This window comes from Oryctolagus cuniculus, chromosome 21 (assembly GCF_964237555.1).
Source record: "Oryctolagus cuniculus chromosome 21, mOryCun1.1, whole genome shotgun sequence".
Taxonomy (NCBI): domain Eukaryota; kingdom Metazoa; phylum Chordata; class Mammalia; order Lagomorpha; family Leporidae; genus Oryctolagus; species Oryctolagus cuniculus.
In genome coordinates, this window is record NC_091452.1 from 5,043,994 (window position 1) to 5,053,604 (window position 9,611).

Genomic DNA, 9,611 nt, shown 5'->3' on the forward strand with positions numbered 1-9,611 from the left:
CAAGTGGTCTTTTTTTTTTTTTTTTTTTTTTTAAGATTTATTTGTTTATTTGAAGGAGAGAGGGAGAGACTGATCCTCCACTCACTGGTTCACTCCCTAGATGGCCTCAATGCCCAGGGCTGAGCCAGGCCGAAGCCAAGAACTAGGAGCTTCTTCCAGGTCTCTCACATGGGTGCAGGGCCCCAAGCACTTGGGCCATCTTCCTCTGCTTTCCCCGGCCATTAGCAGGGGGCTGGATCAGAAGAGGAGCAGCTGGGACTTGAACCGGCATCCATATGGGATGCTGGCGTCACAGGTGGCGGCTTTACCTGCTGCACCACAGCGCCGGCCCCCGTTTGTGTTTGTAAAGTAGGAGATTTCACATTAAAATCTGGATGTGGGGCTTTGCTGGGAAAGTCAGACGCCCTGGCGGCATCGGACTCCCGGGGCAATGCTCGGGAGGGGCTCAGAACCGGCCCCCACCCCACAGAAGCGACGGTGTGTGCTTCCTCCGCCCACAGAGCCCGCCCGGCTGGTTGCACTCTGCTCCTACTCGGTCTCTGTCCACCCAAATCTTCCAGTTTGGGAAGCAGTGCCTACGTGCCAGGCAGTCACAGCGGAGATTTACGGACTGCCAAGCGCGTGAACAGGCGGGGGCATCCAGGCCAGTCCCGGCGCTCGGCTCAAAGCCTCTTTTTGTTGCTCACCACCCCACGGGCTCCCAAATGTGTGAGAGTTAAGCCAAACAGTGAGAGCAGGTCAAGAGGAAACTCTTGGCCATGTTTTCCCAAGAATTCTGCCTCCCTGAATTGGCTTCCTATCAGAAAGATTATCAATTCATGCATTCATTTACCACGTGTTTGTTTATGGAGCAACTGCCGTGTGCCGTGCATTGCTCCAGCACAAACCCTTTGCCCCCGAATCTGATGCTGGAGGGGAAAGACAGACAGACCATCGCACACTCGATCTCCCATGATGGCGGCTGGCCAGTGGGGGTCAAGGGGACACTCATGAATTTATATATTTTTTTCCAGTTCGAAAAAGAAGGGAAGACAGCATGCTTGGTGGTGCAGTGGGTGTTTTGGAAGTGTGGTCTGGCACAGCAGGCAGAGCTGCCACTGGCAGCGCCGGCATCCTAAATGTGCTCCACTTCCAGTCCAGCTCCCTGCTGTGGCCTGGGAAGCAGTGGAGGACGGCCCGAGTGCTTGGGCCCCTGCACCCGCATGGGAGACTGGAAGAAGCTACTGGCTCCTGGCTTCCGAGCGGCCCAGCTCTGGCCGTTGCAGCCACTTGGGGAGCGAATCAGCAGATGGAAGATCTCTGTGTCTCTCTCTAATTCTGCCTTTCAAATAAATCAATAAAGCTTTCAAAAAACAAAACGTGGTTGAGTAGGAACCCCCTGATGAAGTCAGCATGAGCCGACACCTCACGAAGTGAGGCATCCAGCCCAGCACTGGTCTTTGGGAAGAACCTTCCAGAGGGCACAGCCAGTGCAGAGGCCTGAAGCACACGTGGCATAGTCAGTACAGCATGGCCAGACAGGCTTTGGGAGGCCACAGGCTAAGGACTCCAAGTTTCGTGAAAGTTGTGATGAGAAGCCATGGGGCAGGTTTAAGTGACGTGACTCACGTCTTGTATCGTGGCTGCTGTGTGGTCGCACAGTGGGGCTGGATTTGGGGAGCGGGGATGCAGCACAAGCAAGGATCCCAGAGGGGGTCCCACACGCACGTGGAATTCGACCTGCAAACCTCGCTACGGATTCACTATGACCTGCATGGGAACTTGCTGATGGCTGTGGCCGCAGTCATCTTGGAAGGCAGAGCTGGCAGGACGTGCGGCGGGGTCACGCGAGGCCTGCTGGGCGCAGACTCTGGGAGAACAAGTTCCTGCACCAGCCTGGTTCTGCCTGAGTCTCAACCACAGGGCTGGAAGTGGGCTGAAGGGAGAAGAGAGGGGAGCAGAGGTCGTGAGGTGGGCAGAGTCCCCAGTAGCAGCTGTGGGCCCCTCAGGCTGTGCTGGGCACGGCCAGAAGAAAGGCAAAGAACTGCTCCCCGCTGCAGCCCAGCCGGGTCCCTAGGTTTTCAGACCAAAGGGAGACGTCCCTGCCCGGCCTCCTGGGGTGACTGCGGGAGCCCGCCCTGCGCGCTGCAGGGGTGATGGACGTACTGGGGCTGCGGTGCCTGGAGACGTCCCTGCCCGGCCTCCTGGGGTGACTGCGGGAGCCCGCCCTGCGCGCTGCAGGGGTGGTGGACGTAGTGGGGGTGCGGGTGACCATGCGCCAGATGTACCTGCAGCAATGGCTCAAAGCTCAGGCGGCCTCCCCACCCGGCTTCTGCCCAGCACTGGAAAAGCAGAGATGAGGCCACGCAGCCCACCCCCAAACAGGAGCAGGACAAGGAAGCGGGGGACAGTCACCCACTGGAACACTCTGCAGGAGCTGCAGCTTGGACAAGGAAGCCGGGGCTGGTGCTACGCCACCACACAAGCATCCCACGTGGCCGTGGGTTGAAGTCCTGGCTGCTCCACTTCCAGATCCAGCTCCCTGCTAATGTGCCTGGGAAAGCAGCAGAGGATGGCTCAAGTCCTTGGGCCCCTGCACCCGCGTGGGAGAACTGGCTTTGGCCTGGCCCAGCTCCAGACATTGCAGCCATTTAGGGAATGAGCCAATGGGTGGAAGAGTTTCCTTCTCTCTCTCTCTCTTGCTATAACTCTGCCTTTCAAAATAAGTAAAATAAACTTAAAAAAAAAAAAAAAAAAAAAAAAGAAGCCACAGCACACGCAGACTATGGCTTTGCTTTTATACAAAGGTCACAGGCAGGCAAATCCGAAAAAAGTTGTTGTTAGGAAGACAAGCGTTAGAAAAACACAGAAACGAGCAAAGAAGCACTAAGCAACATTCTGGACGTGGGTTTCCTCCCAGGGAAAAGAGGGGTGAGTTTAGGGAGGAATTTTTAAGGTGCCGGTCGGCAAGCACACAATGTGCGCTCTCGAGTCTCTGAACTCTCTTCACTATGTCCAGTCTTTTGCATGCTTCATACAATCATAGCTTGAAAGGAAGAGGGGCCGGCTGTGGCATAGCAGGTAAAGCCACCGCCTGCAGCGCCAGCATCCCACATGGGCACCGGTTTGAGTCCCGGCTGCTCCACTTCTGATCCAGCTCTCTGCTGTGGCCTGGGAAAGCAGTGGAAGATGGCCCAAATCCTTGGACCCCTGCACCCACATGGGAGATCAGGATGGAGTTCCTGGCTCCTGGCTTCAGCCATTTGGAGAATGAAACAGCTGATGCAAGATCTCTTTGTATCTTTCTCTCTCTGTGTTGCTCTGCCTTTCAAGTAAATCCTTTTAAAAAAAAAAGTTGACCTATAAGCTTCATCGTTCTCAAAGAGATGACTGAGAAGGAGCGAGCAAATTCCAGAACATTTACTTGTAGAAAAATACAAGACACCATTTGTGTTTAAATAGTTCCTCCTTGGAACGTAGAGTGTGTTCTCTACACATTAATACACGTATGGAGAAAGACCCGGAGGACACTGCGGTGCTCCGAGGGGCGTGAGCACCTGCGATCTGTGACAGTGGCCTTACGTGGGGAAGAGCTTTGCAGATGCCATCAGAGTGAAGTTCCTGCGATGAGGAGACCGTGGTGGATTACTGAGGCAGCCCCAAATCTAATGACAGGTGCCCCCGTAGGAGCGGCAGAGGACACACATGGGGAGGTGGAGGCAGAGTCGGGAGTGATGCGGCCCCAAGCCAGGAATGCCAGGGCCAGAGCAGCAGGAAGAGGCAGGAAGGACCCTCCCGGAGCCTCTGGAGGGCGGGAGCGCAGCCCTACTGCCCCCAGGTCTCTGCCTCAGGCCTCCGGACCGTGAGGATAGAGACTGTTACTGCAGCCCTGGGAGGCAGCAGCAGGCAGACCTGCAGCCATGTCCTCTGCCCAAGGAAGGTGGGCCCAGGCTGGAGAGGCCCCCGGAGATCCTGTGATCTCCTGTGATCTCATCTGCCGAGATCCTGTGATCTCCCGTGACCTCGTGTGCTGAGATCCTGAGACCCTGTGACCTCGTGTGCTAAGATCCTGTGATCGCCCGTGAATTTGTGTGCCGAGATCCATGATCTCATGTGCCAAGATCCTGTGATCTCTTCTGCTGAGATCCATGATCTCATGTGATCTTGTCTGCTGAGATCCATGATCTCCTGTGACCTCTTCTGCTGAGATCCATGATCTCATGTGATCTTGTCTGCTGAGATCCTGAGACCCTGTGATCTCATGTGCTAAGATCCTGTGATCGCCCGTGAATTTGTGTGCCGAGATCCATGATCTCATGTGCCAAGATCCTGCGATCTCTTCTGCTGAGATCCATGATCTCCTGTGATCTCATCTGCTGAGATCCATGATCTCCTGTGACCTCGTCTGCTGAGATCCTGAGACCCTGTGACTTCGTGTGCTGAGATCCTGAGACCCTGTGATCTGGTCTGCTGAGATCCGTGATCTCATGTGATCTCGTCTGCTGAGATCGTGCTCTCCTGTGATCTCATCTGCTGAGATCCATGATCTCCTGTGACCTCGTCTGCTGAGATCCTGAGACCCTGTGACTTTGTGTGCTGAGATCCTGAGACCCTGTGATCTGGTCTGCTGAGATCCGTGATCTCATGTGATCTCGTCTGCTGAGATCCATGATCTCATGTGATCTCGTCTGCTGAGATCCGTGATCTCGTGTGCTATGTGTCTGCTCTTTAAAGGACAGCCCCTCCAGGGGTTCCTTGCAGTGTCAACACCCGCCAGCTTTGTGCACCCGTGTGCAACCTGGTACCCATTGGAATGGGAGACTCGTGCCGTCCAGCGTAGAAGCTGGCACAGAGGGGCACTCCCTAAAGACCTGTGGTGCAAACGCAGGAAGAAGTGTGGGTGACACAGATACCCCAAAAGGCCCTCCACACTGCAGGTTCCTTCCTGAGGCCAGGAAAGAGAGGGCCCCGTAGAGCCCATCGGAGCTAAATCATCCCACACATTGCTTTTGAGGGACACTGAAGCCTGGGAGGGCCCAGGCTGCCAACAGTGATCATGACAGGCACAGTGCACCCCTCCCCCAGCCTCTCCCCTCCCCAGGCAGACCGGCCGGCTGAGAATGCTGTGTGTGGGCATGTGACAGTGTCTTCTCTCATGCCAGAGATAAAGCACAAGACCACAAGACATGGGTTCCTATTCAGTGACTCTAAACCAAGGGGACTCAGCCAGCAACGCTGCTTTTGGGAAGAGAGGAAATCTGAACAGTGCTGCAAATTCTGTGAATTGGTAACTGGGCCAGTGAGCTGTCCACCACCGGTCCACCTCCGCGGGGATCACCTGCCCTGGACGCCACTCCCTCGCCAGCCCACTGCCCCACCCTTGGGGCTCCGGACTCCGGACAGCACAGGGCTAGATCATCTTGATTATCCGCTGGTTTCCTCTTTCAAACCTCCTGCTCCCTCCGTTGCTGGGGGCTGGGGGCTGGGGGGGCTCCACCGTGTGCCCTGTGGCTCCTCGGATGGCCGCCACTGGCTCACGGCAGACCCTCGGGGCGGCTCTGCATGACACCTGCCACTCTGCGTCACCAACAATTGGCTCCAGGGAGCACCAATGCTTCAGCACCCATGCCAGGGGTGAAGCGGCCATTGCCAGCCACGGGTCCCACGAGCCGGCCCTCTGAAGCGTGGCACCGCGTGCCGGCCTGCTTGCCCGTGACAGGACAAAGAAAAAGTGACCCGACGAGCTGACCCTGCACCCTCTGGCTTGGTTTGGCTCCCGTCTCCTCTTAGGCAAGTTTAACCTGCTCTCTCCAGGAGCCAGGCTTCCAAAGAAAAGGGTGATGAAAAGCACAAGGCCCTCGGGGGTCGCGCTGGCGCCCGGCTGAGAGGCGGAAAGGAAAGAACCCGCTTACGCACACCGCGGCCCTGCCCTGTCCGAGCAGGAGCCAAGAGCCTGCAAGCAGCCAGCGGCCGGGCACTCACTGCACCTGCTGTTGTCGGAAACGAAGCCCCCGGCGGCCCCTGCTCAAAGCGCGCCCGGATCCCCGCACCCCACCCCCGTTCCCGGAGCTCCCCCGGTGCTGAGCGCAGAGCTGCGGGCCCGCGGTCTGCTCCGTGTGCCTAGTGCGCATTTCCCGGACATTTGGGGCATTTAAGTCTTAAAAAAAAAAAAAAAAAGTTCCTTCCTCCCTCCCACCCTCCCTTCCATTTTTGCTTATTTGGTTTCACCTTTGCCTTGTTCTTTCTAATATTTACATGAACTTTTAACTGACGCACCCTAACGGCGTATTTATGGGATCCGGAACCGCAGGCCGGTGCCTGCACCCTCGGAGCAAGCGACGTGTTATTTTAGTTCGTCTTGCAGCCGTCACGCGTGAGTCTGAACTTCCAGGCGGGGTCCTGGGCAGCGAGGGGACGGCCCCTCAGGGCGCAGCCGCTCGGCTCGGCTCGGCTCGCCGCCCACGGCCTCCCGACCACCCCCGCCCGCTCAGCTCCGTTCCCGCCTTGTCCGGAGGCGGTGGGAGCGGCGACGGCGGAGGGATCCTGGCCACACGCACGCGCCACCCTCAGCTCATACGCTGATTGGTTGGCGGAGCGCTGGCCTCACATCAGCCCAGGCCGCCGCACCGCGGAAGGTTGGCCTGAACGCCAACCAATCGCACGGCGTTCCGGTGCGTGGGCCGCGCCTCTCAGCCAATCCGGAACGGGATTCAGAAAAGGGCGTGCCCAATCGGCGCTGGGCGACGGGGCGGAGTCACCTTTCGACCCCCCAGGCCCGGGCGCCGTCACCTTGACAACCCGACGGGCCCGGCCAGTCCGCCCAAACCCGCGGCCCTCTCGGGCTCCGGCTGTGGCGCCTGAGGCGTCCGCGCAATGTCCGCGCTTCCGTTTCCGTCTCCCAGTATGCGCAGAGAGCCGCCGGGGCGAGCCGGCCTCTGCGCGGGGGGACAGCGCGCGGAACCCCGCAAAGCCCCGGAATAAGCCGGCGGGGGTGCCCCGGGTCGGGGGAGCGGAGCGGGCGCGAGCGCTGACCGTCACCTGCGGGGCTGCGGTGGGCGCTGGGAGGGGCCGGCGCTGACCACCACCTGCGGGGCTGCGGTGGGCGCTGGGAGGGGCCGGCGCTGACCGTCACCTGCGGGGCTGCTGTGGGCGCTGGGAGGGGCCGGCGCTGACCGTCACCTGCGGGGCTGCGGTGGGCGCTGGGAGGGGCCGGCGCTGACCGTCACCTGCGGGGCTGCTGTGGGCGCTGGGAGGGGCCGGCGCTGACCGTCACCTGCGGGGCTGCTGTGGGCGCTGGGAGGGGCCGGCGCTGACCGTCACCTGCGGGGCTGCTGTGGGCGCTGGGAGGGGCCGGCGCTGACCGTCACCTGCGGGGCTGCTGTGGGCGCTGGGAGGGGCCGGGCGCTGACCGTCACCTGCGGGGCTGCTGTGGGCGCTGGGAGGGGCCGGGCGCTGACCGTCACCTGCGGGGCTGCTGTGGGCGCTGGGAGGGGCCGGCGCTGACTGTCACCTGCGGGGCTGCTGTGGGCGCTGGGAGGGGCCGGCGCTGACCGTCACCTGCGGGGCTGCGGTGGGTGCTGGGAGGGGCCGGGCGCGGACGCTGACCATCACCTGCGGGGCTGCGGTGGGCGCTGGGAGGGGCCGGGCGCGGATGCTGACCGTCACCTGCGGGGCTGCGGTGGGCGCTGGGAGGGGCCGGGCGCTGACCATCACCTGGTGGGCACTCAGGCCGGCAGGACACGGGGGCAGGCAGCCACCCGGGCCCCGAGGTGTGGTCTCCATTGGTTGTCGCTGTTCTGACTTTTAAAAAAGACTTATTTGAAAGGCAGAGTTGGAGAGAAACGCGGGGGGGGGGGGGATGTCTTCCATCCACTGGTTCATTCCCTAAATGGCCACAACGGGCAGTGCCAGACCAGGCCGAAGCCAGGAGCCAGGAGCTTCCTCTGGGGCTCCCATGCGCGGGCAGGGGCCCAGCACTCAGGCCATCAGCAGGTTGCCGGATGGAAAGTAGAGCAGCGGGGACTCGAACCGGCGCCCATATGGGATGCCAGCGCCACAGCGCCAGCCCCTTTTCTCTAGTCTTAAACAGGCTGACTTTGAGATGCTATCTCCCGCTCCCAGGAGGTGACTTCTTCACTCTGCATTGCGCTGGTACCTGGTGATGCCACCCACGCCCAGCTCGCAGCGCCTGACGTCAACCTCAGGTACCAACGGCCGAGCAAGTGTGGCGGCGACTGGGAGCGGCCGGCATCATGTCCCCTCTCCCGACAGCGAGGATGGACGGCTGACGGCGCTGTTCTTAGATAAAGACGTTGAAAGTTCATAGACCCTCTAGGGGCAAAAGGATCCGCTGTGCTCCAGACAGCCAAGGGCCTGCTGGTGGAGAGGAATCTAAGCAGTGCTTAGAGCCCCTGGTCAGCAGACCCTGCCCACTGCTTCTGCAGGCCCTGAGTTCCCTTGGGGTGGTGGGCTAAGCCTCTGCCTGTGACGCCAGCATCCCATATGGGCGCCGGTTCCAGTCCCGGCTGCTCCTCTTCCCATCCAGCTCTCTGCTGCGGCCTGGGAAAGCAGCAGAAGATGGCCCAAGTCCTTGGGCCCCTGCATCTGCGTGGGAGACCCAACAGAAGCTCCTGGCCCCTGGCTCCTGGCTTCAGCCTGGCCCAGCCCTGGCCCTTGTGGCCACTTGAGGAGTGAGCCGGCAGATGGAGGACCTCTCTCTGTCTCTACCTCTCTAACTCTGCCTTTCAAATAAGTAAGTCTTTAAAAATAAAAATACATTCTTACAAAGCTGTTCTTTTGATCACAGGTATTTATTTTATTCAAATGAGCTGTCTTCCTACTCGTTCTGGTTTCTGCCTGGACACCTTGCACTGTGTGGTCACCAACCGCCTGGCCCCCTCACGTCTCCTGCCCACTCTCCCAGTGACCACTGCCCATGAGTCTCCAACTTACATCACAGGGTCCAGCCTCAAACCGCCCCGTGTGGATCTGCGCGGGACTTCCTTTGCGGTGCTTGCCGTGTGCACCCAGCCCGTGCTCTGGGCTCCTGAGTGCGCTTCCTGGGCTACACCCCCGTCGTCTTTGCCCAGTGTTTGGTAGGGAAACTATCTTCCACACAGGAGGTCAGGGTGCTGCCAAGGGCTTCGTAACAGCTGCTCCATCCTGCTGGGGCGCACCACCCCACACACAGGACGAGTCTGACGTTCAGATAACAGCCAATACTGTCTTAGTATAATTACGTCCCACGCAGTATCTGGGATATAGGGGCCGGTGCTATGGCACTAGTTAGGCCACCACCTGGGACGCCGGCGTCATGTGAGTACCAGGGGTTTGAGTCCCGGCTGCTCTGTTTCTGATCCAGCTCCCTGCTAATGGCCTGGAAAAGCGGCGGAAGATGGCCCAAGTGCTTGGGCCCCCGCCACCCACATGGGAGACCCAGACAAAGCTGTAGGCTCCTGGCTTGGGCCTGGCCCAGCCCTGGCCCTTTCAGCCTCTTGGGGAGTGAACCAGTGGATGGAAGATCTCTCTCTCTCTGTCCTTACAATTCCGCCTTTCAAATAAATCATTAAAAAAACAAAAACAAAAAAACTGGGATAGGCTGGCGCCGCAGCTCACTAGGCTAATCCTCCGCC

General features: G+C 59.6%; 1 long non-coding RNA gene across 1 annotated transcript; it reads left to right on the top strand.

Moving 5' to 3' along the window:
• The first annotated feature begins 6,219 nt into the window (after positions 1–6,219).
• On the top strand, positions 6,220–8,766 carry LOC138847361 (uncharacterized). Its single transcript, XR_011385111.1, has 2 exons — positions 6,220–6,352; positions 8,101–8,766. It is a non-coding gene; the product is annotated as an uncharacterized lncRNA (long non-coding RNA).
• Positions 8,767–9,611: the final 845 nt, after the last annotated feature.